Source organism: Acinonyx jubatus, chromosome C2, assembly GCF_027475565.1.
Source record: "Acinonyx jubatus isolate Ajub_Pintada_27869175 chromosome C2, VMU_Ajub_asm_v1.0, whole genome shotgun sequence".
Lineage (NCBI taxonomy): Eukaryota > Metazoa > Chordata > Mammalia > Carnivora > Felidae > Acinonyx > Acinonyx jubatus.
Genome location: NC_069384.1, coordinates 21,439,923 through 21,467,432, shown reverse-complemented (window position 1 = coordinate 21,467,432; position 27,510 = coordinate 21,439,923). Strand labels below are relative to the sequence as shown.

Sequence of the window (27,510 nt, the reverse complement as noted above, 5' to 3'; positions counted from 1 at the left end):
AATAACTTTTGCCACATGTTAAAATGTAACATTTCAAAATGTCAATAAATTACTTACGGAAGAAAAACAATTTGTCCAGTTACAAGTTGTGATTGTTATTTTCAAAATAATTTAGAGAAAATGATTTTTTAAAGGTTTATTTATTTTTGAGAGTGGGGAAGGAACAGAGAGAGAGGGAGACAGAGGATCCCAAGTTGGCCCTGGACTGACAGCAGCAGTGAGTTCAAAGCAGGGCTGGAACTCAGGAATGGAGAGATCATGACCTGAGCTGAAGTCAGATGCTCAACCTAAATGATTTTAAGAAAACATAGGTTATACAGATTATATAGTAGTATTGTTAAATTTACAGAAAAATATTGACCTAAGAATTGCAGCCATACTAAGATTTGGGAGTGTAGTTTTATACTTAGAGTCACTTGCTGAGATTTAATCATCGATAGAATTAATAGGGATAAAAGTTTTGTTACAAAGTAATAGCACCCTTTGGATGCCCAGTTCCCTCTCCCATAGTACTTTTCTATTTACAATATTGTGACTGAGAAAAATGACCCTAGTCTTTCCCTAATGGATGAGTAATTTAGACAACACCTTCTGGAAAATACACACACGCACACACACACACACACACACAGAATAACAATTCAAACCAGCTAAATGCTAAATGACAAAGGGGTCTCTAATGAAATCTCAGAGGTGTAGCTAAAGGAAATAAAGAAAGGATTTAAATACCAAGTCATATAATGTGCAGGAAAAGAGCTGAACTTGAAATAAGTATTGGCTTCAGGAGGTTTGCTTTTTATCTCTTACACCTGTTTTACAGAATGGACTTCATTTGTTCCTGCTGCATATTAATTTCCTCAATATCTTGGGGAATATTAAGAACCAACATGTGGAATTTAATCATCTAATTCCTACCATCACAGAAGGAATTGATATTTTAGTCTCAATAAAAATATTCAAAAAAAATCTGCTGGTTTGTTTCATTTACTCCCCTTCCCCCAGGACCACTAAATTGTGATAGGCTATGGAAGCAAATGTTAGCAGAGATTAGGTCCCTCTGTGTAGCTAGAAAAGTGGTACATCCCATTTATACCACTTTTTTGGAGTAAAGTGAAGGAGGGGTATTTCTGAGAAGAGCAGAGTTCTGGCCAAAGGGCAACGTGGACATCCTCCATAATGGCGCACGAATAACGTTTAAACCAATCTCATTTTTGAGCAATTACAAACTTTATAAAAATAAAGTACAGTTTTAGGCAGAAGTCTACCAATTAGTCTTAGTTCTGAACTCTGAAGCTTTGCCAGGCAATCCTCCATAACATTACAAGTAATGAGCCTTCAAGCATTTGACATTGCAGGCCATATTTTTTCATCATCGCCTTTACACCTCAGGATACTACATGTTTTCCTCCTGAATGCACTCTAGCTTAATATTCTGTCTGTTAAATTCGACAAGTTGTGAACAAAATCCTTTATTTGTCGCAAGCAAATATGAGTTGGAAAGGAAGGATGACTCGAATACATCTGCAATGACACTATATTTCTCTTCTTACAGATGGAATTTTCACTTACCTTTGAAGCCATATCAGATCCTATCCGTAAAGTTGTTTAGGTTCACACATATCTTCATATCAAAATATATCTTTTTAAATTTCTTAGGAAATACTATCAAGCCAAATCTACATCGTTAATTGGATATTTTTCTTCAAATGAATTTTGTACCAATTCATTTTGTTTGAGTCCATTACTCAATTTTTGGGGTTTTTATATAATCATGTTTAATTGTATCCTTTCATCATTTAACCTTTTCTTTTTTCAAACCTATGAATAAGAATTAGGTGACTTTACATCTAAGAGTATAGCTAATATCTATACTTCAAGACTATATTCTTCTACATAATATTTGAGCATTATAAGCTATATTAAAATGAAGAAAGTACAACTTTAATCCAATCTTATCCATTTTAGCACATTAAACATGTTAAAGTCTTATATAAGATACAGATTCATAGGTGTGCGTGTGTATGTATACAAATATATGTAATTCCACAGATGTAACCATTTTGTAATAGTATGTGATTGAACTACAAGTATATTTTAACAGATTTATTCTGGGTCCTATGGTGTATCTCATATTCTAAGTATTTGTAATATATTTCATCGTAGGTAAACATCCAGTACATTGAGATGTAATTCAAATAAGTTGCTGTGTTGTGTCCTCTGTGGAAAATCTCCCTCTTTAGATTCTAGCTAGCTATATAACACTCTTCAATTACTAATATATTACACAGAGGCAGTCTGCAATCACACGTACAAGCTATTTGATATACTGGATGTGGAGTTAATATTAATTTGGAAACAACATCACTTAAAATAACATAATCTCTTATTGAATTCTTTCTTGAATACTGATGGACTTGTTAGTTTTCATATTTATGGGATTCTCTTCAGATCTCAAATACTTTTTCTCTGTAGGATAAGTGACATTACCCATCTCAACAATAGTTGAGAATTTTTATAGTATATCTTCTGTGGATGCAGCATATTCTTCTCAAACATTAAGCATAAGTTTATTGAATAAATTTTGTCAAATCACTTTATTATCTAAATTTTACAAGTCCATTAATCTTAAATTATTTTCATTAGGCATACCTTATTTTCTGGTTGTTCTTGTCTTTGGGTTTCCTAAAACTGTGCTACTACTGATGAACTCCTATCATATAATCATCTGTATTCAATAATTATTTTACATTTCTGAGCTCATTAGCCACTTTATTTTGCATTGTGAACTTAAAGATTTCTGAATCTTTAAAAAACTTAAGCCATCTTCAATTTAATCCTCAGCTAGATAATCAGATTTTTATGAATGGGAATGTATTCAATATAGCTGGATAGTTGAAAAGTGAAGGAAAAAAAGGGGGAGATCGGCAAAACAAAATTGTTACAAACATACAGGTCACATGCAAATACAGACCATTGCATCCAATAACAAAGTTCAAAAGTAGGTGTGCGTGTGTGTGTGTGTGTGTGTGTGTGTGTGTGTGTTTTAAGATTAGCATCTGTATGAAAAATTCTAGAAATTTCCTGGCTGCTTAAGAAATGTTATGAAACCTTTAGAACACTGAAAAGGAGGCACAGTGTGGATTATTTTCCCATTTTTTTTCCAACTTTTTTAAAGCTCTTTTAATCACTAATGGTGTTCAGACAGTGCATTTTTCCTTCCCGATTGATTCAGCTTTTAAGCAGTCTTTAGAATTCAAATGAAGTTTGCTATTCTGCTGAGTCTGGCTAAATAGTATTCCTTATAAATCAGTCAAATGCATTCATAAATCATGTAAAAGGAATACCTGCACTTTATATAGTTGCTGAAAGTTCCATCATTAGTGATCATTTATCATCTTATTTAGATTACTTATGAAGGTTTGTTGTTGTTGTTGTTGTTGTTATATCTCAAGTATCCTAGTTTGGTATTTAAACTTTTATAGGGTCAAATGTGTACCATTTAAGTATGTGTACCAATTAAGTACTAATTGTCAACAAATGGCTCTATTTGAGGTGAGGAAAATAATATGTCTCTTCCATGATGTTACAGCATGTCCTAGAATGTTTTGATCATCCACATAGGCTGTTGAGTAAGAACTTACAAGATTGAGTATAGGACATCAGTTGGCCTTTTCAATCTGACATATGTGTTTAAATATTTTCCGTCATGTATTAGCTCTGATATGGTTATCCATTTAATTTATTATAAAACAAAGTAGTAACTTGCTCACTGAATTAGGAGAATTAAATGAGAAATATTTCAAAAATCTTGATATTTAGTGTAAATGTCACTTTATTTCATATTTCTTAGACACACATGGAGAAAGTTCCCCTTCTCCTGCTCAAGGAGAATAAAAATCCATTTCCCTTTCTGAATTATTAGTTTCCTAGGAAGGCCATAACAATGTACTACAAACTGGGTGGCTTAAAAATGCTTGAAATCCATTCTCTCAAAGTTCTGGTATTGATATGGCCATGTTCCCTCCAAAGCCTTTAAGGGACAATTCGTCTCATGCTTTTTTTATTGGCTTCTAGCGTCACTGGTAATCCTTGGCATCCTTTGGCTTATAGCTATCATTTCAATCTCTGTCTAGACCTTCACATGACACTCTTCCCTCTGTGCCTGTGTCTGTTTTCCCATGGCCTTCTTTCTTATAAGGGCACACCAGTCATATTGCATTAGGGCTCATACAAATGATGTCATCTTAACCTGATTACATATACAAAGACCCTCTTGTCAAGGAAGCTCATGCTTTCAGGTAACAAGGATTAGGACTTCAAGAGGTTTCTAGAAGGGAAGGCAGAGGACACACACCATTCAACCTATAACACTTGCCATTTTAAGCAATATATTCTCACCCCAGTCAATACTGGAATCTTTCTTGTCAATATACTCTCTACACTCTAATTCAAAAATCAGATAAGCCTCCAAACAGTTATAGAAGTGCTACATTTACCAGTGTATTATTATGTAGAAAGTTTGCTGCTTTATTCATTTTTGAAGCCCACAATGTGGTTACTATAGACAAATCAGAAAAACATGACTCCAGTGTAATTAGCTTATCAAGCTGCGAAGTAGAAATTATATTAAATATTATAGAAACTAAAACTTAGACCCTTTCCATCAACTGTTGATAGGAAAAATAACAAAACATTTTTCCTGCTTTGATATATTGTGTCCTTTGAAGCAACAGTGAAGTGAACCATTAAAAAGTAAAACACTCCATTGAACTGAAAAACAAACTGAATGGGAAAGTGAATGCCTTAGGAAAAAGCAGTTTTGTAATCTCTGCTTTCATGTCTCCTTGTGTCTTTGATAGATGATGAGAAAAGCTAAATTCTAAACAAAAATGCCACAGTGACTGCAATACTATTACTTCTTGTTTTGCATATCAAGAGAAGTTTTTAAAGAATACCCCCAAATGCCAACCAAATGGAAAATGACAGGATAGTGAAAAAAAAAAAAAAAACACCATATCAAAATTACCATTTTACAGTTCACTTCCTAATGACAAAGAGACTTTTCTATTTCATGGGCCTTCAATTTACTTGATGAAAGGGGGGGGGGGTTGCTATGGATTGCTTATAAGTTGATTGTTTTCCAAGTTTTCAAACATAAAGTTAATTTCACAATAATTCGTATTTAATGTGCTTACCCATTTGTGCTATTCGGTTGTGTCATGTTAACAGAAATTGATGTCCTGTTCACAGAAGAAAGGGTACCTTTCTGAAGAAGATAATTCATTAATAAAAGGAGTCCTCTTGGAATGTTTTGGTTGAAAAAAATTAACTCCTGGCCAAACTTAATTTAAAAGGCAGATATAGTCCTAGAACATATATTCATGACCCAAAACTTGTGACTCACTTAACCATGAAATCAGTAAAAGAATTAGAGCAAGGTAAAGGAATTAAAAGTTCCAAATAGGACAGGAGCAAGTGAAAATATTGAAGAGGGAGACTAGGGAAGACCTGATGATGAAGATAAAATGTGAGCAAGGTAGAAGGTCAGGCAAGTGGCCAAGCAGATCCAAGGCAAGAGCTTCCCAAGCAGAATGATCAGTTAATGTATCCTAAAGCATGAGTGCCTGATTCACACGAAGGAGAGCAAAGAGGCCACAGGAAGAAAAGTAAGGAGAGAGAAGAAGGGAGTACCAAAGAGGTGACAGGCACAAGGCATTGTCGCATCTCACAGACCCCTGGCTATCCCTATGAAAAACCACTGCACAGTGTTGGTGGCAAAGGTGAGGAGGAGAGAGACAGCATGCTCTGTCTCTTGCTTAAAAAGGAGAATTCTGGTTCCTATGATGAGAATCGACTGAAGCCATCCTCGAAAAGTAATGACATCGCCACAGAGTAGGCAATGAGGAGCACTACATTTCTGGTTATATTTTGAAGACAGGATCGGCATAATTTTGTGACTGATTAGAGGTGGAATGAGAGAGAAAATTGTGTCGGGATGGGGAAGGGTAGTTCTAGTTCTTAAGTTTGAACTTCATCAACTGGAAACATGAAATTATCAACCCAGAGGGTGAGGTGTGCGAATGGATCAAATGTGAGTAGACATACGTGATTTGGGGAGAGGCATATCAGGGACTCAGTTTGGGGTCAGTGAAATTGGATATATCTATGTGTCATCCGTGTAGCAGCACCAAGTGATGTCAGAATGTCGTATCTTGAGCTCATTCCCCGGGTCCTGCCATGGATGGCAGACAGGGAGGAGCGAGGCACAGCAGTGTAAGGTTGGACAACAGATCAGGCTTCCCTTTTCTACTGAAGGCTGGAAATAATCATGAGCCCAATCTAACCCTGAACAGAGACATAAAGCTGAAATTGAATAAGAGAGAAAAGATTTAAATTTAACACTTTTTTTCATATGCTAAAGGAACTGGAGGTTTTGCTTTAGATAGTATTAACTATGCAGATAAGAAGCACAGAGCATGAGGGAGAGCAACCTTAAAGTATTTTCTAGTTTATACCCCGTCAACATCAAATTATGAAATCACATAAATATGTCTAAGACATGTTTATTATAGTAAAATATAGAGGAGATGTGCAAAAAGTCTATGAAAGCATGGGATTATCAAAAATGCATGTTGCCATCTACAGTCACGGCAAGAATACGATTTCATAATTGGACATGTGAGCAAGATATAATTGAGATACACTGAAATGTGTTTAAGCAGAGGCGTATAGTTCATTGTGATAGCATAAACTGGAAAGAGATATTAAAAATAAAGCAGAAAGTGTGTATTAAGGGGATATTTTATGTGGGTGGGAAGAAGTGTCTTGAATGCAATAACAAGGAGTAAGGATGCTATTCTACAGTGATGTCAGACCTATCCTTTCTAATGCAGAATGATATTTGTTACTCCATTAACAAGAGCCATTTTAAAAAGCAGGTTTATATGTTTGCAAAACAGAAATTTTGCCCATTTTTAGTAATGGATAAGATGAGATTTGCAGACAAACATCTACTAAAGTACACCTAAAACTACTGGATTGAATGCTAAAGGGAACATATTTTGTTAAGCATGCGTAAGGTTTATGGTAGAATAAAATAACTGATTGGATATCAGAGAAAGCAAAGCAAAGCAAAAAAAAAAAAGGCTTAATTGTTGGGGGTTGGGGGTACCTGGATACAGTGCAAGTTAAAAGGCTGAAAAGCGCCCCTGGAGAAAAACAACATTAATGGGTAACTAGGGGAATAAAGGCAAAAACAAGCCAGCAAGTGAACAAACATCAACAAAAAATTACTTGTTTGGAGCGCCTGGGTGGCTCAATCAGTTGAGCATCCGACTTTGGCTCAGGTGGTGATCTCACTGTTCATGAGTTTGAGCCCCACGTCAGCTTCTGTGCTGACAGCTGAGAGCCCGGAGCCTGTTTCAGATTCTGTGTCTCCCTCTCTCTCTGTCCTTCCCCCACTCATACACCCTCTCTCTGTCTCTCCAAAAATGAATAAATGTTAATTTTTTTTTAAAACTACTTGTTTGCTGTGAGCAGAAAGAAAACAAACTAAGAAGGCTCTCCTGAGAAATCTTATTTTGAACTCCTATCCTTGATTTTGGGTCATAAACTGAAGTGTAAGTTCCCTGGCTGGTGTGGTAAAAAGAAGAAAAATTATTTCACATACAAAGATCTATTGTTGCTTCGCCACTGGATCCATGGAAGAACCATGTGAAAATGCTCACAGAAAAGAGTAACAGTGTCCTTGGATAAAAGCCATAAAGTCCCAAGAAATTCCAACTCAACTACATACCCCTGAAAAATACTGAGAAAGCCAGCAAATGTGGATGAAATTAAACCCTGCAGAATCAGATACAGAAGTTTCATAAATAAATATATATATATATATATATATATATATATATATATATATATATATGAGGGCCAAATACAACAAACCGCGAAGATTTAAAAAGTAACAAGAACTTCTAGAATTGAATAGATACACAGATACATACACATGGGGGAAGGGAGTTCAATTTATGTTCTATTTCTGGTTATGACACACAAGGGTGTAAAAACCCTCTATTTCTACTAAAAACAGAACAAAAACAAAAACCAAACCCATGGAATCACTACATAAACCAATCATTATTTGGTACAGATGGAATGCTTTTGTTGCTCCAAAATCCATGTGCTGAAACCTAGTTCCCTGATGTAATGGTATTAGGAAGTGGGACCTTGGGAACATAATTAGGTTATGGTGGTCAATGGCTTCTCGGTTAGTGAGTTCAAGCCCCACATCGGTCTCTCTGCTGTCAGCGCGGAGCCCACTTTGGATCCTTGGTCTCCCTCTCTCTCTGCCCTTCCTCCTCTGCTTGCATTTGCTTGTGCTCTCTCTCACTCTCTCACTCAGAAAAATAAAGTTAAAAAAAAAAAAAAAGAGTCTCCAGAGAGCTCCGTTGTTCTTTCCTCCATGTGAAGACACAGCAAGAAGACCATCTGTGAACCAAGGATCAGGCCCCCCATCAGACATTGAATCTGCCAGCACCTTGATCTTGGATTTTCCCACCTTCAGAACTTGGCCCAGAGGGACCAAGACATTATTCTTTAAAGCCATCAAAGTACTATGCACACAAAATGATGACATGCCTCAACTTTCATGCTTCAGCCTTTGTAAGTGAGCAAGTTACGGCAGACACTTTGATATCTGGTACCAGTTGCCAAGGTCTCAGGCAGGGCAGGTAGAATAAGCTGGCCAGAGAAGTACAGTCTTTGCTCAGGTGAGGAGAAGCCATAAAGTGCTGGAGCACTGAATTTTGGTTTTGAAGGAGACACTCACAAAATGAAACTATTTTTCAATTATTTTCAATAATTGTCTTATGCAGAATATTGTCAAGAACACAGATAAGGGGTAGGGGGTAGAGATAGAAAGCATATTGTGAACTCACAGCCTCATACTCTCACATGGATAGGTTCTTATGGTCCTATGGTTTGTTTCTCATATTCATGTCCATGTGGTTTGCCGGGACAATAAAATATTTGCCACTCCTCCCACACAAAGGTTTTTTTTTTTCCTTTTCCCTTGAGTCTTGGCTGACCTTGTAATAGTTTGTCCAGAACACTGGCACCATTGTGTTAGTTCTGGACCTGGGTTTTAAGAGTCCTGGCAGTTTGTTTTCAACTTCTCAGACAGGGATTTACCTGTGAAGAGTGTTGGCTTCCCTGGGTCAGAGGACAAGAGGAGAAGGTGATTTGGAAGCTCCCACGTTTTCCTGTTGAAACAACACACATACCAATATGTTACCTTGGATTGTGAGTGCTACTCATGCTTCTAGGTGACAGTGACCCCATGGTGACTCAAGCCAAAACTAGCAGAATATCTCCTTACCTGAACCCAATTCATAGTGCAGAATCATGAGCAATATGTGTTTTGTTTGTTTGTTTGTTTATTCGAGAAAGAGAGAGAGAGGGAGCAAGAGCATGAGCAGGGGAGGGGTCAGAGACAGAGAGAATCTCAACAGGCTCCACTCCGGGGGTGGGGGGCTCGATCCCACGACCCTGGGATCGTGACCTGAGTCGAAATCAAGAGTCTGCTCTCAACCCACTGAGTCACCCAGGCACCCTTAAGTGACTTTTAAGTCACTAAATTTGGAAATAGCGTTTTACATGTCTTTTGACAATTTAAACGCTGTCTTTGCAGAGCTATGAAAGGCTTTAGGTCCTGCACATTCAATTTTTAATCACAAAAACTTTTGGGTGGCATGTTCATTTCTTGTACCTTTGAAGTCTTTCTAGGTTTCTTTTTTTTAATTTAATTTTTTTTCAAGTTTATCTATTTTTAAGAGAGAGAATGAGAGCATGGGCTGGGGAGAGGCAGAGAGAGAGAGCGACAGAGAGAGAAACACAGAATCCAAAGCAAGCTCCAGGCTCCAAGCTTTCAGCACAGAGCCTGATGCAGGGCTTGAACCCATGAACCATGAGATCATGAACCATGAGATTATGAACCGAACCAAAGTCGGAGGCTTAACTGACTTGAGCTAGCCAGGCACCTCTGTCCCTCTCGATTTCAAAACTGGTCCTCTAAGGCCATGGATCTATCTTAGAAGTTCTCTTATTTTAACAATAGGTGCAATACTAACAAGGAAAGGGAACTTCTGTGTCTACTAATTGATACAGATGGATGTTTACTGTTCTAGTATCTTAGTAAATCAGAACCAAAAGCAGATATTGTTGCTTCAGGAGAAATCCCCATGGCATCATTAATTCCTAAGTGCTCATCAAATATTTGTTTTATTTTTCCAAGTAGTCGGCTGCTTTTTCTTTTTCTGTTCTTTTAGTTTATATATATATTTAGACCCACAGACCTCTTTAGAGCATACTTTTAACAGAACACCCATTAAGATCTGAGGCCAGGGTCAGATTAGGCTGTTACTGAAATTTTGAGTAGGATTTCAGTCACTGTCTTGTCAAGTTTCCTGATACTGGGAAAGATCCATGTGATTAAGTCAAGGCTGATCTGCCTACAGACTATATTTTTTTTAGTTTCACTTCGGGTTTTAGGGATTTCTTTTTTTATTATACCTCTGAGATATTTGAGTCTCAGAGCGAAATAATACCTAGGTATGGTATTCCCTCTGGTCAATGAGTTTCCTTAACAAGGCTAATGCAGGTGGACTCTTGTGAGTATTGAAACTGGACTATGTAACAAAGGAAGCTCATTTTGTAACAGCAGTCTACACAGCCTTGAGGGTTAACGTGCTTTAAGCTTACCTGCTCCTTGCTTGATGACTTAAGTCCCTCGATCTGTATCAGAACTAACCTACTTCCCTTGAGATCCGTAGACCACTGACCTTGAGGAATGAAGAATCAAATTTTCCCAGAAGAGTAAGAATGACTACATTGAAAAACAGCTACCACTGATTCCAGAAAGTCTGTCCAGGGTCATGTTGACATACGACTAACGTCCTGGCCACCTGCTTCTCCTGCACATAGCCCTGTTCTCTTTTCCCACACCTTAAAACCCTCCGGCTCCCCCTTGATGGGGAAGGTACTCACTGAGACATTAATCCACTATCTTCCCAGGTTGCCAGCTTCCTGGTAAAGGTTTTCCTACCATCACTTGTCTCTTGGGTACTGATTAGTCCGGGACCCACCTGTCCGGTAACAATCTGGTGACACAGTTGGTGATTTGCCAGAGTTTGCTAGATGTTGCCCACAGTTTCAACATCAGCACAGAACAATTCCTCCCTCTCGACACTTCTCCTAATTTCAAAATCTGTGGATAGTAGAGAGCGATGCGGATTATTTCAGTGAAGTGCAATTCAAGTTTGAACTAGCAGGGGCTGGTATAACCACCCCGGTCAGGGTAGTTGCAAATCTGGATACTTATTTTTGCATGTCAGTCTTTCCTCGGGCACCAGGAGGAAAACATACTGAGAATCAGCCCTGGTAACATCCTAACTCCTACAGAACTTTAAGTCTACCTATGATTTTATTCTCAAGAGATGGGATTTCTTTGGAGGAGAGATGGCAGGTCTGGCTCATGGGATCCTATTGGAAGACTTAGGACACTCTACTGCTGTCTGCAAATAATTTTGCAAGTTCCCAGAGAGGCATAACTCAACTCTCACACATAACACACTCAAAGTGAATTATTCTTGGCTCTCAAGAATTCCTAGGTAGTCCATGACTCTGTGTGTGTGTGTGTGTGTGTGTGTGTCCCCACTGCTTCATTCATGTAAGGAAATTTACTCCTCATTCACTCTATATGAAATGAAAAAAAAAATCTTTTCTTCTAATTTTCTGATTTTCTTCAATTTATTTGGAGGCAATAATGTACTTTTGGTTCCTCTAGTTTTTCCTACATATTATACCTTTTTAGTCTGTATTGCGGTGGAAGAACTTTAAATAAATTGAGGCTATAACAGACACAGGTAGCCCCTTACCGAAAATCATGCTTCTGGAAAATGTTTTCTTATGTTAGGTGTTGATGAAATCCGTATTAACAGTCCATGCATAATCCCTTTATTGAGAAATAGGTGGCAAGATACCAAGGTCTCAAATTGCAGGAAAAAAACTGATTTGCTTTGCCTCTTCACTGTATTACCGACAGGGTGAGGTCATGGAAATTGAAGTGTGTAAAAATCGGAGGAAAAGTGCATAAATTATACATACATTTAAAAAGCTAAGCTCAAAAATATTCCAGATTATACCTGAAGCCAATATGTAACCTATACGTCAATTAAAAAATAAAAAAGAGAGTTTTGATTATGTGTTTTTTAAAAAGAGGGGGAATATTTTAAAAACGTTGATGTGTACAGTTGAGGATATAAACGTATAAAGTAACATTCTGATAATAATCATGTATTATTCGTGTGATTCTTTACGTTATATTTTAAAACTTGCAGAGTTTATAGGTCAGATGCTTGCATTCCAAACAAGTAAGCACTTATTTCATCAATTTCTCTTATATAATAAGCAGATTTTTCGCAGACTTTTGCTTCAGCATGATTTGGCAGCTAATAAAGTCTGAATGTTTATTTGTTGTTTGTTTATACTTAGGTTAATGTGTCAAATAATCATCTTCCCATTTGTAAATTAGCATATAATTGCTCAGTATCTGAATACAGCACCTTTAGTCTCCAGAGAGTATTAGAAAAGCTAACTGAAGTTAATCATCCCAGATCAGACTGTCAACAGAATTTTAGAAGGAAGGGTAAATAGTGTGAGGCAAAATAAGATTAAAATCTTTCATGTCATTGGAGGGAAGTAAAAATTGTTTAAATTACTTTGGGTGACATATAGATCTATGCAACCCCAAAAATGACTATTAATGTAATCAGAACCTCTAGAATTAGAAATATCACGAGTACCTTTCAAATCAAGGTTTTTCAAAAAAACCTTTTCATTTTATAAATTATAGAGAGTTTCATTCATTTAGTCACAATGAAATTAATAGGAAAAAAGAAAGTATAAATCAGTAAATACAGATGGAAGGAACTATTTCAAATATTTAAAAATATTTAAAAAAATATATATTCTACTGTCTTTCCCTAATGAAAGATTTATGTGTTCAGAGTTTGACAGGAAATGCAAAATTCAACTACAGGGTCTGCCTAGTTTTCACAGAACCACACTGACTGGAAGTTGTGCATATTGGAGTTGTATCCTCCAGATATGCCCAAGTGCCAGTTAACAAGGTTCTATGCCAAGTGAAAACTGCCTGTATATATATGTGTATATATACCACTCATAAAAAATACATGAATTGTAAAACTAAATGTGTATAAATATATGCCTTGCAAATACTTAAGTAACAAAATTAATTACAACGAACCTACAGGTAACAATACAAACACCATCCAAAGGTCAAAAACAGAGCGTTTAAAGGCAGACTATTTCTAGCCATAGCTATTTGTTTGGGAAACATTATAGCTGCTACATAAGCAAATCCAAAGATAAGCAAGGAAGAATTGGCAGATACATTACCATTTGGTCTTTGTCACATAATTTAAATTAAGTAATCAATAATTATATACAAGAACTGAATGATATTATCAATAAGGTTGATTAAATTCTATCAGTAGAAATCTCCTACAAAGACAATATGCAGCCTCGTGTAGTCAATAAAAACCTAAAATGGTCATGTGAAAGACTTTATGATCTTAAAAATCAAGGTGAACCAGACAGGAGTTAAATTATCAGATTACAGTATTATGAAACAGAACACTAAAAGGGTTTTTTTTTTATTTTTAAGATAAGAATTTGAATTATTTTATTTTATTTTTTTTTAAAGTTTATGTATTTATTTTGAGAAAGAGACAGTGGGGAAGGGGCAGAGAGGGAGGGATAGAGAATTCCAGGCAGGCACTACACTGTCAGTGCAGAGCCCAAAATGGGGCTCTAACAAACCATGAGATCATGATCTGAGCCAAGACCAAGAGTCTGATGCTTAACTGATTGAGCCACCCAGGCGCCTCAGAAAACTAAAAGTTTTAAGCAACAACAACAAATGTGGTTAAACATGTGAAATAATATCGACCACTATGTTAAGAAAGCAAATCATCAAAGACATCTAAAAATCATTGTGTTAAACGCCATTAAGCATCTTAAAATCCAAGAATATAAAGCAAGAACGGAGGCAGTGTAAGTAGTTAAAAATATTATAGAATTTAATACAATCAGGAAGAAATTGGTATCAAATCGAAAAATAGATAAGATCAATGCAATACAAAACAACTATACTTTGTATAATGAATAGTGAATCCAATAACAAACACTTAAATTTTAAAAAATCTGGAAATGCAATTGCCTTCTAAGAAATACAACTTATGTTTTATCCTCATATGTTTGGAGATTAAAGGGATGTTCTAAACTTGAGACAGTTAAAGCTTATTTTAATCCTGCCTTTTGAGTTTGGGCAGCATGTTTTCCATAAAACATGACTCTTAATCAGTTGAATTGCAGCTAGTTCCAGGAACCTATAACCACAGTTATTTGCTGGCCATAGGTCTCAATTTATTTTTGTCCCTTTGATTCCTGCTGTTATAGACTACCTTCCACTTCCACCCCCAAATATGTATGGTTGAAACCTAATCTCCAGTGTAATGGTGTTTGGGGTATGACCTTTGGGAGGTGATTAGGGTAAAGCACTTGTGAATAAGATGAATGTTCTTATTAATAGGATCAGGAAAAGCACCCCAGAGAGAGAAAGAGAGAGAGAGATCTCTCATCATGAAGGGGCACAGAGAAAAAGCAGCTAAGAACTAGGAAGCAATGTCACAAGACACTTGGATTTCCCAACCTACAGAACTATGAGAGATAAATTGGTTTATAAGCCACCCAGTCTGTGACATTCTGTTACAGCGGCCTGATGGACCAAAACATGCCACCCAGCCTCCTTGAACTAATGATGGCAATCTTGAAGTCACATGTCTGGAATAGGAAGACTACAATCTTAAAGTCTTTTGTGGCAGGGCTAAATATAAATGGGGCTGTACCCATCCAAAAGTTTTTAAAATGGCAATTCAAAATGCCACCGGTGGCTCAAAAGTACAAACTTCCAGTGATAAGTATGTACTAGGGGTGTAATGTACAGCATGAGGACTGCAGCTAACATTGCCATATGACGCGGAGGAAAGTTGCTAAATCTTGAATCTCATCAAATTGTGTCCACTGTATTCTTTTCTTTTCCTTGTGTCTATATAAGAAAATAGATGTTAGCCGAACATGTTGTGGCAACTATTTCAAAATACATGTAAATCAGACCATCATGCTATACATCTTGAACTTATAGCGATGTTTGTCATTTATTCATCAATAAAACTATAAGAATGTAAGAAAAAGTAACATGGCATTTCTACTACTTGAAGTCTGAAAGAATTACGCCTTACCAATCCTTCTCATCAAATTTCTCGAGTTTCTTTGTCACTTTATTATTACTGCATAAAGCCAATTCTTCCCTCTGTAGGTCATGAAAACAATATCTTTGAGGCTTCAAATATCCTGACATGCTCTATTTTCTGTCCTATCAGTTTGTAAATAAATCACGTATTGTCTGGGCTCACGTCTTTCTACTTTAGTTAAAAGCAGCCAGTAATCATCTATATTTCTAACAACCTGCTTTCCAACCCCATTCTCAAATCTACAAACTCAGAAAAATCTTAGTTAAATATCAAAGGGGATACTTTTTTTTTTCCAAAGGAGATAATTTTACCAAGTATTTTGCTACTACATAGCATGGATCGATTAAGATTTATATATTCATATCCTGAAAGAAAATACCAATCTCTGGACCGGAAAAAAGACCATTTACAAAGCATCATGTGTTGGTTTCCCGCACACATTTCTCCACCGGGTGAGGTGATGGGAGTCAGAGGCGCACCTGTGTAAGCAGTCGTGCACAGTAGGAGAAGAACCTCAAAATTCTGAGCCTCGGTTCTCAGGTGGAGCCGCCAGAGTAACTGCCTGTCTTCCTCTCTGGAAATAAAGACCTTACCTTTTGCTCTAAAAAGTAGGAAGACACCACTAGGAGAAAGAAAAAAAGATATCTCTGGGTTTATTACTCAGGAATGTGACAAATATCTCCGGGGGAGAGGAGGACAGTGGGGTACGAAAGGCAGAGATAGGCTCTGTATCTATTGTAGTTGTCTATTTCCATTGCTCGGAAGGCCTAGATAATGCAGAAACATTGAGAAATACAAGAATTTTCTTCCATTAGGTTCTTCATCTGTCCAATATCTCCTACCATCTTCCTCCCTGACCACTACCTGACTTCTAGAACAAGGCCCTACAGTTCGGGTTTTATTTAAGGCAACCATCTACTTCATTGTATCAGTTTCTGCATGAGGTAAGGGGATCATAACAGTTTTAAGAGATGAAGGAAACCATGCAAGTCAACTAAATAGAGATTTCTTGTTTGTATCAATTCAAGACAGAGAGGAAGGAAGTGCCCCAGTTTCATGAATTATTCGGGCACTCCATATGGTCGTGTCTGCCATCTTCAAGGATTCTAAGATTCTCATGGGTGTCAACACACAGCAGGGTGCTGGGGGGAAAGAACTGTGTGTGGGAGAATATCTGGTCCAGGTACAGAAGTAACACACAAGATGTCCATACACATACATGGAATGAAAGTAAGTCACATTGTCATATCTAACTACAAGACAACTTGGAAAATGGGGTCTTGCTTTCTTTTTGTGAAGAAAAGACAGGTCTGCTGAACACCCGTCCAGTCTCTGCTGTGTTTCTATCTCTACTTCCACATTTGCCTTATTCTAGGTCTATTCTCAACATCAGTTCTTGTTCACAATATACAGTCAAACTTGCTACCTGGTGATTTCTGAGTATTTTCCAAAGATCTATTTTGTTTTAACCTCCATTTGTGTTAGTTTCAGATAAAACTCTTGTCATAAGAAGATATTGTTACATTTTTCTAAAACATTAATCCATTAGAATAGATTGCTTTTGGAGTCTTTTTATTTATTTTTTTTAATTTTTTTAACATTTATTTATTTTTTGAGGCAGAGAGAGACAGAGCATGAACAGGGGAGGGGCAGAGAGAGAGGGAGACACAGAATCTGAAACAAGCTCTAGGCTCTAAGCTGTCAGCACAGAGCCCGACGCGGGGCTTGAACTCACAGACCGTGAGATCATGACCTGGGCTGAAGTCGGACGCATAACCGACCAAGCCACCCAGGCACCCCTGGAGTCTCTTAATATTTTCCTCCATCTTACTATACTCACCCTCTGCCATCAAGCTCTGGTTCCCCCACAACCTCCCCCCCCAAAAAAAATTAGGCTACTTAAAAAAATCTTAAAGCTTTTCTATAAGATTAGAACTACTTTGTGTAAGAATATCTTGTTTTTTTTTTCAACGACATTTTAGCACTTGAATACAAAATGTGTTTAAATGTACAAAAACATTTTCATCTAGGTGAATATATGGCTCTATTTTTAGGCACACAAAAGCAGTCACAGATACCCCTACCTTCTCAGCTACGGAGGCACCTGTCCAGAATACAGGAAGAATCAACATGTTTGTCATTTCCAGTGCTGTAACTGGACAATATAGCATTATTCAGATGATCAACCCTTGGGTTATTTAAACAAGTGGATAAATGAATGAAAAGCCATTTAGTGGCTGCACAGGAAGCTTATCTAATTTGGTGTAATGGATATCCTGGGCGGGAGTGGAAAGGTTAAAAGGGAAGTTTGTTCTGTCCAGGGATGCTGTCCAGCCTAGATGTGCAGTCTGGACAGATGCTGGTGGCTCCAACAGTCATAAACTGGCTTCCCAACTCTCCCTTCCTTCCTTCCTTCCTTCCTTCCTTCCTTCCTTCCTTCCTTCCTTTTCTTATACTTTTTAAATGTTTATTTATTTGAGAAAGAAAGAGAGAGAGGTGGGGGGAGGGTCAGAGAGAGAGGAAGACCCAGAATCCAAAGCAGGCTCCAGAATCTGAGCTGTCAGCACAGAGCCCGATGCGGGGCTCGAACTCACAAACTGCGAGATCATGACCTGAGCTGAAGTCAAACGCTTAACCAACTGAGCTGCCCAGAAGCACCCCCCTCCCCTTTCTAAGGGTCCAAACAATTTAGTGCAAAATGAGAAAAGAAATGTTAAAAATTACTAAATATTTTCCTGAATTATAAAACAATACCTTAGTTCTTTAGTGGAAATGTACTAATGTTTGCTTAAATTTGTTACAAAGTAATGAATGTGACATCTCAATATAATGTAGTAGTCTGGATAGGATCCTGGAACAAAGGGTATTAGGTGAAAACTAAGGAAGACTGAATAAAAGAATACATGTAGATTAGTTCATTAACTGTAACAAATGCACCATGCTGATAAAAGGTGTTAATAGGGAAAAATAAATGTGAGATATATGGAAGATGTTTTCTTCTCAATTTCAATAAATTTATAAATGTTCTAAAAATCTACTTATAAAAATAAGAGTAAATAATAAAATCTATTTAAAAATACACAAACTATTAAACTTAATGAATACTTGCTGACTCTAACCCTTGACCAAAGTAGAACAGAATTTTTAAATATAACAATTGATAATATCTTGGATCATCATCATCAATGTCACAATAGAAGAAAGTAAAATTAATGTTAGTTCACAACTGAAAACTCAAGTGTGAGGGTAAAAAAGCTATCAGCACTGATTGGCCACTAGTAATTTCTGTAGATTCTCCCAGAAAAAGAACTAGAATATCACCCTGATACTTCAACCTAGGAATTGCTTGCTGTTTCAGAGTCCTGGGTGATAAAGACAAACAGATCAATCGTATCAGTGTATGAGGAAACTTCACAGCTTAACACTTTTATCTTAGTTTTAAAAATTATAGCTATTTGGGAGCACTTGGCTGGCTCATCAAGAGCATGAGACTCTTGATTTTGTGGTCATGAGTTCAAGCCCCATATTGGGTGTAGCGATTACTCAAAAAAAAAAAAAATTAAAAAGCTAGTTAAAACTCTAAAAGCAAAAATCTTAGGCCTGTACATTAAAATGCTGAGGAAGAAATTCCATTAGCACATTCCTCCTGCTTGACTTGATTCATATGAATAAGCTGAGACAAATCTATGTAGCAGATGGAAGTATGGATGGAAGAGTAGAAATACAGTACAAATATGGATATCCCCAACATGAAGAAATTCTAGCAAAGAAAACTTGTAATCTTTTACCATAGAATCCTTCATGGTTTCCTCATTTCACTAGACATTTTTTCCAGTTCATCCCACGTCTTAGCAGTTTGCTTATACTCTATAGCTTATACTAAATGCTTCTCAAACACCTTACTTAAAAAAAAAAAGATATTACAAGAAAGTTACAGTGGGAGTGGTCATTTGGGGGAACTATTCAGGTTTATAGTTTCACTCTCTAGGATCAAGTTCTGTGGATGCCTTATCTACATCTCATTAGCTTACCTTACAGTTTCCCTGCAGTTTCTGTGACTGGTTCCCACTCACGGTAAGGGCTTGCTTTCAACCAAGCTCTTGGTTTCTTTTTCTGAAGTTGCCTCTGTTCCCTGAGAGGCAGACTGAAATTTCCAGGGGGGGATGTTCATACCCTCTGTAGTCACCTTCAACAGTGAGAGCGACGAGCTAGAGGGTAAATATTCCAGAGCCTCCAGTACCCACGCAGGAATGTACTCATTACAATTTTACAGGGTCCCCTTCCTTTCCCGCCCATTCCTCCCTCATTCAGTGCTTCCCAGGATTACTGCCAAAATAAACTAATTGAACCATAATCCTTTCTTTAAGGTGTTTCTTGTAAAACATGAATTTACATACATCTGTACTCCTAAAAAGGGTAAGAAGCTTTAGATTTCTACAAAGCATTGCATCATAAGCTATGATTGTGAATGTATTTTTATATAGGATTGATACAAGAATCACCTACCAGGAAAAATAAAATAAAACAAATAAATAAAATATTTTAAATAAATAAATAAATAACTAAATAAAATGCAGTAAACAACATTGGCAAAGATGACCTAAGAATATTCAAAAATAATGAAACATAAAAACTGACCTCTATTTTAATTAGTCTGTCAGTCATATACTAACTCTTCAAATTTATTCTTTGTTCTTTTTAATCCATTATTCAAAATACATGAAGACAAAAAAGAAGACTTAAGAGTAAAGATATTTTACGTATCCCCTACTTCCAAACAGAAGGAAAATCCACAAAAACAATACACAGAATTCAATTATAATTGTGCTTATATTCATAAGCATATAGGAAAGCATATTTGTGGAAAAATCAATAAACATCTATTTATATCTTATTTGAAGGATTATATGAAAAAAAATTTAAAAATATAGTAATAATCAGTATTACAGTCCTTCATCTTTACTTTCTTGTTACTGATAACTTTTACGACCTATTAATGTTTTTATATTTACCACCTGTTTGCAACATATAGTTGTTGTTTTTGTTTTTTTAGAGATTTTAGTTTTTAAGTAATCTCTACACCCAACATGGGGCTTGAATTTCCAACCCAGAGATCAAGAGTCACATGTTCCACTGACCGAGCCAGCCAGGCACCTCTGCATTTTATAGTTTGTTATTGTTGTGGTTGTTGTTGTTTTACATGAGAAAAACACCAATATGGGCATTGACTTTATTAGAGGAACAGTGAAAAGTCTAGAGTTCTGTGAGAAACAAAAGGAATAGTAACTTTCAGGAAAGATGATAATTTCACAGACCTTCTGGAAAATTCTATGTTTAAAAGAAAAATACGATGAAATTCAACAGATTTTGTATTGTTGTATCTAAAGGAAAAATAAGGGCCCAAAACACAGTGTGATGAAGCAGAAGTGAGGTGCAAACTGCGTTGCCCGAAGCCGTGGATAGAGTCATTCCTTATACCAGTGGCAACACAGAAAATGGTTTTTAGTTATCAGCTGATTGGGGATTGGTTTATTAACATTTGTATCAGAAAGATTTTGTGAGGTGTTCATCGGAGAAACTATGGCTACAAAAAGTAATAACTTCTCTCATTGAATTTTGTGGTGGTTCTATATAAATAAAATTGGAGGTAGTGACTAGGTGACTCGGTTGAGCATCTGCAACTCTTTATTTTGGCATGGCATCACGATTTGTGAGATCAAACCCTGTGTCAGACTCCACTCTGGGTGTGGATCCTGCTTAAGGTTCTCTTCTCCCTCTCTCTCTGTCCTTTCCCTGCTCTCTCTCTCTCTCTCTCTCTCTCTCTCTCTCTCTCTCTCACACACACACACACATACACACACACACACACACACACACACACACACATTTCCAACTCTTGTATTTTATCTAGTATTATTGTTGCCATTTCATACTTTGGAATACTAGGAGCTCTGGGGCATAAAAACTTAACAATGGGACTGGAACTCCTTTCTTCTTACTTCCTGTGATCCCTGGAATAAAGAAACACCAAAGAAGCCTTCTAATAAATGTGCTAAAAAACATACTCCCTCATAGACATACAAACAGCATTTATAGCATGAAGGAGAGTTATAATCTAGAACATGTTTTTAGCAATCTAGATCTGATCTCTCTAGGTTACTTATTGTAATTAAACTTGGATTTTGGGGATTTTCAGAAATTGGAACTGTTGCCTAAATAGAAAATGAAACCAGTGAGATGCTGATTCTTTGATGAGATATAAGGTATTCTATAATGAAATGGATTACCTTGTGAAGCAATGTATACACATAACTTATTCCAATCCCATGCCATATTAAACCTGAAACAAGGAAGCTTCCCAATGTTATAGAGAAATAAATTCTGGGGGAAGCTACACATGAATGTCTCAGTTTTCATCCAATGAAAATTTCACCCTTTTTATATTATTAGTAAATTTGGCACTGTTTTCAATCATAATATTATTATTCATGTAAGCTTAATTTGACAATTCAATTTTTTTGTGTTACCTTATAATTTTAGGAAACAGTTTTTGTTCCATTAGAGAAAAATGGGATACTTGGTCAAAAATGGGATACTTGATACAAATGGTCTTGTAATCATTTGCTATTAGAAAGATCTGCGGGTATTAAAAAAATCCACTTCCTACGTAAAGTCCTAACATCATGGCATTTAAAATTAAGTGACTAGGATAGTAAACGTGTAAAATGAAGCACTGTTAGAGTAAGGAAGGAATAGGAAGTGTTGGCCAGGTCAAGGAAGGCCTCTTTAAAGTAGATATTTCTTGGATTTATTCAGAAATTTATCTAAATAAGCAATGTATCTTTCTGAGCACCAGAATACTAGGCAGAGAGAAGAGAGAGTCCATTAACTGAGGCGAAAATGAGTTTGTTGTATGTGTTTGAGAAATAAGAATGTTAATGTCTTAGATTTTGCTTTGAGGAAACCCAATGTAAGACAAAGGCTTGCATTCACTTGGAAATGATGTGCTGATCAAGAGGCCAGAAAGAGTGAAACTGGCAAGTATACAAAACTAATTCAAGGGTGTTATCAAGCTGATCACTGTTGTGGTAAAAATGGGGTTCAATCCTATCAGGGAGCCTCTTATGAGCCATGTAAAATGGATCTCAGAATTTTCCACAGAGGAACTCAGAAGAGACAATTTAATCCACCAGTTAACTCTCTAATCTTGATGCTCAGGAGGATAGTTTCCTTGAGATTATCTCTGGGTTCAATCCTATCAGGGAGCCTCTTATGAGCCATGTAAAATGGATCTCAGAATTTTCCACAGAGGAATTCAGAAGAGACAATTTAATCCACCAGTTAACTCTCTAATCTTGATGCTCAGGAGGATAGTTTCCTTGAGATTATCTCTGATGATAAATATTGACCTCCTGGCCTCCTCTGCTTTAAAATTCATGCCAGATGGTACTAGGAAGCATAGTCCCATGGCAGTACCTTCTGATGTCAACCTTGGCCTAAAAGGAAGCATTGATGAGCTTTCCAGAGAGGTCAGTGTCTCCCTTAGCAAGTTCTTATTGGTGAAAGAGATTTTCTGGGAGACATTCAGTGGTAGATTGTCTGATCTCACATATTGGATCCTTTCTGTATTGCTCACCTACATAATTCTCCTGACATTGTTCTAAATATTCTATTTACTCACCATAGACAAGTATTTTCAAGATTTAAAAAGCAATTTGAAGCACTATCTTCTGGTGTTCCTGCCAGAACATTAAACACGGAGTCACAGCAGAGGACCTCCATTGCAAGAAGCTATGTATTTAGTAGTCCCAGCCCAGATCTCAACTCCCAGATAACACTCCAACATATGTTCCCTAATACTTTCCAACTTATTAGTCAGATGTTTTAGTCACTTGAATGTGTTTCTCTTTTTTCTCCTGGAGAAACTACTTGATAATTAATTATCTTGTCTTAGCTCTGTTTCACCTGCCCCTACTTACAGATCAGGACATGAGGAGAAATGGAGGCAAGTATTGAATAATCCAAGCATCATCTTGCAAGACGCTTGAGCCATAAGAGCCTTTATATGAGGAAAGGATTTATCATGGGGGAGGGAGTGGCTTCTTCCAAACAAGATATTGAAGATGAATATAGAGATTCAAAATCATCAAGCTCTTTTACTTAATAGCTCACAATCTGGGTCTCTAGAATTTTCTTTACTTCAAGTATGGTCTCTCTTCTTGGGCATAGGAAACCCATAGAGGCTGTTTGTTCTATATCTTTTCTAGTTCAAGAATATTTATATTGAAATTCTGGGTCTGGTTTTCATCAATGTCATCTCTATTCTACTAGGAGGATTGGTAGCTGGCTAATTTCAATTTTTTTCTATGAGCTTCTAAAAATACTAACAAAAGTTAGCTAATTGTACAGTCTTTAATATTATCATTGTTCCTATATTAATAAAGTGTATTGTGCAAACCGACATTTCATGTTATAGTTGCACATATTCCAATCCATCTCTTATAAAAATCTGAGTTATAATTCTATTACATGTCAATAGTTATCACCAATACACTTAACCCTGGCAATAGGAGATTCTGAACTAACATCACTCACAGAAGAAAAACATTGCTGGTATTCCTAATTGTCTCAATCAGGGTTGCCCTGAAAGAAGAGAGCTTGATAAATGGTTTGTATGTAGGAGAGGTAGGAGGAAGAGGCTGGGAAAAATGTAATAATCACAAGAGGAAGGAGAGTAAGTCAACATAAGGCTAAGTAGTTTTGTTATCCTAATAGGCAATTGAGGCATAATCCTTGTAGGAACTTCTAAGGAGCAGTATAAAGTATATTTCAGAATTATCCAGCTAGATGTTATCATGTTATAAACATGATTCTCATTGTCACAGGTTATAGCATGAAGTGTTAAAAATTAGTGTGTTTATACAAACATACACAAACGATGACTGAGTAGCTTCTGTGTGTATCCGGGTAAAGGTAGAAGAGGATTTGGGGGCTATAAAGTGACATGTGTGGTAAAACTGAAGCAAATAATTGACAGATTATCTCTGCATGCAGCTAATTGCTAATGCAAGAGGTGTCCCGTTGAGTGAATGTGACCGGAGCAAGTTAAACAAGCAAAAAAGTATCACAAAATGAGATTGGGAAGTACAGAATGGGGGAGAGCCACATGACATCCACATGACTCTTCCTTCATACATTCATAACCTTCCCCACAAGAATGGTGCATTTTTTTTTACAAAAATATTATGAACCTATACTAAAATGTCAAAATCACCCAATATTCACAGTTTACATTATAGTTCCCTCCTGGTTGTACATTCTATAAGTTTAGACAAATGTAAAATTATATATCCATCATTAGATTCTCATTTAATGATTTTTAAATATTGAACTGGCCTTACATTCCAGGATCAATCCCACTTGGTGAGATGTATACTCTTTTTTATATGTTGATGGGTTAGATTTGCTGATATCTGGGCCTGGTGCTTTCTGTTCTGGAAAGTTATTGACTCAATTTCTTTGATATAAGCCTGTTCAGATAATGTGTTTCTTCTTGTGTATTGGCAGATTAGGTCCTTCAAGGAATTGGTCCGTTGTATCTGCGTTGTCAAATTTGTAGACGTAGAGTTATTCATAGTACTTTATTATCCTGTCGATGTCCTTTGGATCTGTAGTGATTCCTCCTTTCATTTCTTTCATTAAGAATTCGGATCCTTTGTTTTTATCTTAGTTAACATGGCTAAAGTCATATCAATTTATTTATCTTTTCAAAGAATCACTTTTGTTTTCCTTCATATTCTTTACTGATATATGACCTTTGGAGGTCAGGCCAACATGTGAAGTGAAGAAAAACTAAAACCTGAGTATGACTGAGGTGTTTTTGTTTTTAGTTTTTTTTCCCCCTAGCTCTTTCAACTGGGTGATTTCTGAAGTCATACTAGCATGCAGAAGATTGGCAGTCATATGGGAATGTTGGATTTGAATTTTTTTAGACCTGTGAAAGATCTTATTTGATTGACATCCAAATACAAATGTTGTATTTGGAAAGTTATATACATAGGTAATAAGGAGAAATGATGGTTTGCTATATGAATTCAGGAGGAATCAATGAATACAACTAACATAAAGCCAACAGAATTTGAGATCATTTGGAAGGTAGTGAGTGTAGGGATTAAAGGGAAATTCTGAAAATTCTTGAAAACACTAGTGTTTCTGAATCAAAACCAAATTCTAGCACTTAGATGTTGTAAAGAATAGAAGGAGTAGTCAGAAATTTGATGGAAAACCAAGAGATTTCCATGATACATATCAAGTGGAAGAAAATATTTAAGAAGGGAAACATCTATCAGCTTATTCAAATATTGTTGAAAGGTATCAAATTGACTGCAGATATTTTTTAAATGGCAAGATTAAAGGCAGTTTCAGTTTGACTTTGATAAATGTTTAATTGCAGAGATTAAAGGAGAATGATCTATGGAAGTAGTGACTATATGTATACATGTATATTACAGAGACAGACAGACATGTTTCTGAAAATGTTTCCTTAAATAAAGATAAAATAATGAAAATGGTAAATTCAGTTAAGTCTGGTTAGTAAATCAAGTTAAAAAATGATAGAAATGATCCAATGAAGAATTTAAATATGTCACAGCAGGAGGGATTGATTACCAAGGGAAAGACAAGACAGTATGAGATCTGGGATATAAACAGAGGAATTGACTAATATGTAACCAAGGGCAACGTATCCATTGTGAGAATAGGACAAGAATGGATGTGCCGGCAGATTCCAGTGGATTGTTACATTTGGCTCTAATTAAGATGAGGGATTCACTTCCAATTGTTTCTATATTCTTAGTGAGATAATAACACTAGCTTAGAGTATGTGAGGAAGTGATGTGAGGAGTTCTCTCACAGAGGGGCTAAGTGAATTGGCCAGGGAATTTAACAATCTTGACAGGAAATCCCAAGTGGGACACCTGCAGTTTGTGTTCACAAATTTAAAGTGAGACAAGTGCATACCATCGTGTGTATGTGTGTGTTTTAGTACCATTCAAATGCACCAAGGTAGTTACCAGTTTATAGAGAAATGGATGTATTCAGGTTTGAGGTTTGCTCGGGTGAAGGAGGGAAGATTAGCTGAGGTTACCTGAGAGATAGTAATTATATTAATATATCACAGTATCTAAGCCTGAAAATAAGGAAAAGGATGAATACAAAAAGTGATAGAGATAATGGACTGGAGTTCAAGATGAGGTTAAATTGGTTTAAGTGGGTGAATTGAAGGACATAAATTGGGAGTATATACATCATAATTCATAGCAGATGATTAAGAATCTAAATTTTTGGAGAATTGTGATAATTAGCAATGATAAACACTAAAGAGTGAGAACACTAGAGCATGGAGTGTGGAAGATTTTTTTCACTGATGAAAGGTCAAAGAATTAGAAGGCCAGATAGTTAAATATAAGGTGCATATGTGAAAGAGAACTGAGGGGCGCCTGGGTGGCTCACTCAGGCGACTGACTTCAGCTCAGGTCATGATCTCGCGAACTGTGAGTTCGAGCCCTGCATCGGGCTCTGTGCTGACAGCTCAGAGCCTGGAGCCTGCTTCAGATTCTGTGTCTCGTTCTCTCTCTGCCCCTCCCCTGCTCACGGTCTGTCTCTCTCTCTTTCAAAAGTAAATCAACATTCAAAAAAAAAAAAAAAAAAGGAAAGAGAACTGATGTATTGCATTTCTTACCTTCTTTGTGGCTATTTGGTCTCATGGGGTGGGGGGGGGGGGCTTCATGTTAATACAAACAAGACACACTGCCTTCTTTAACGTTCCATGATAGATTGCAAAAGTGACCACAAACCCTTGCACTTGTATCAAGAAGTATAGTGTTTCTCCAGTGTTTCAGTCTGTGATGGTCACATGAATTTCTCGGGCCAATAGGGCATTAACAAACAGGATAAAAGCAGAAACTTGGCACGAGCTTGATCTTTGAGGGTAACTCTTTTGCAATGTTTTTGACCTTTTAACTACCATGTGAAAGAAGCTCAGACCCTCTCCTGGATAACAAGAGACACATGACCCAGTCCCCTCCAATTTGCCAAGAGCCTTGCAAGTAACAGTCATGTG

The 27,510-nt window shown here is 36.7% G+C and overlaps 1 long non-coding RNA gene across 1 annotated transcript; it reads right to left on the bottom strand.

Annotated features, from left to right (window-relative positions):
* LOC106973039 (uncharacterized) lies at window positions 1-27,237 on the bottom strand. Its single transcript, XR_008297416.1, has 3 exons — window positions 27,130-27,237; window positions 9,187-9,257; window positions 1-287 (listed from the first exon to the last, which is right to left on the bottom strand). It is a non-coding gene; the product is annotated as an uncharacterized LOC106973039 (long non-coding RNA).
* Window positions 27,238-27,510: the final 273 nt, after the last annotated feature.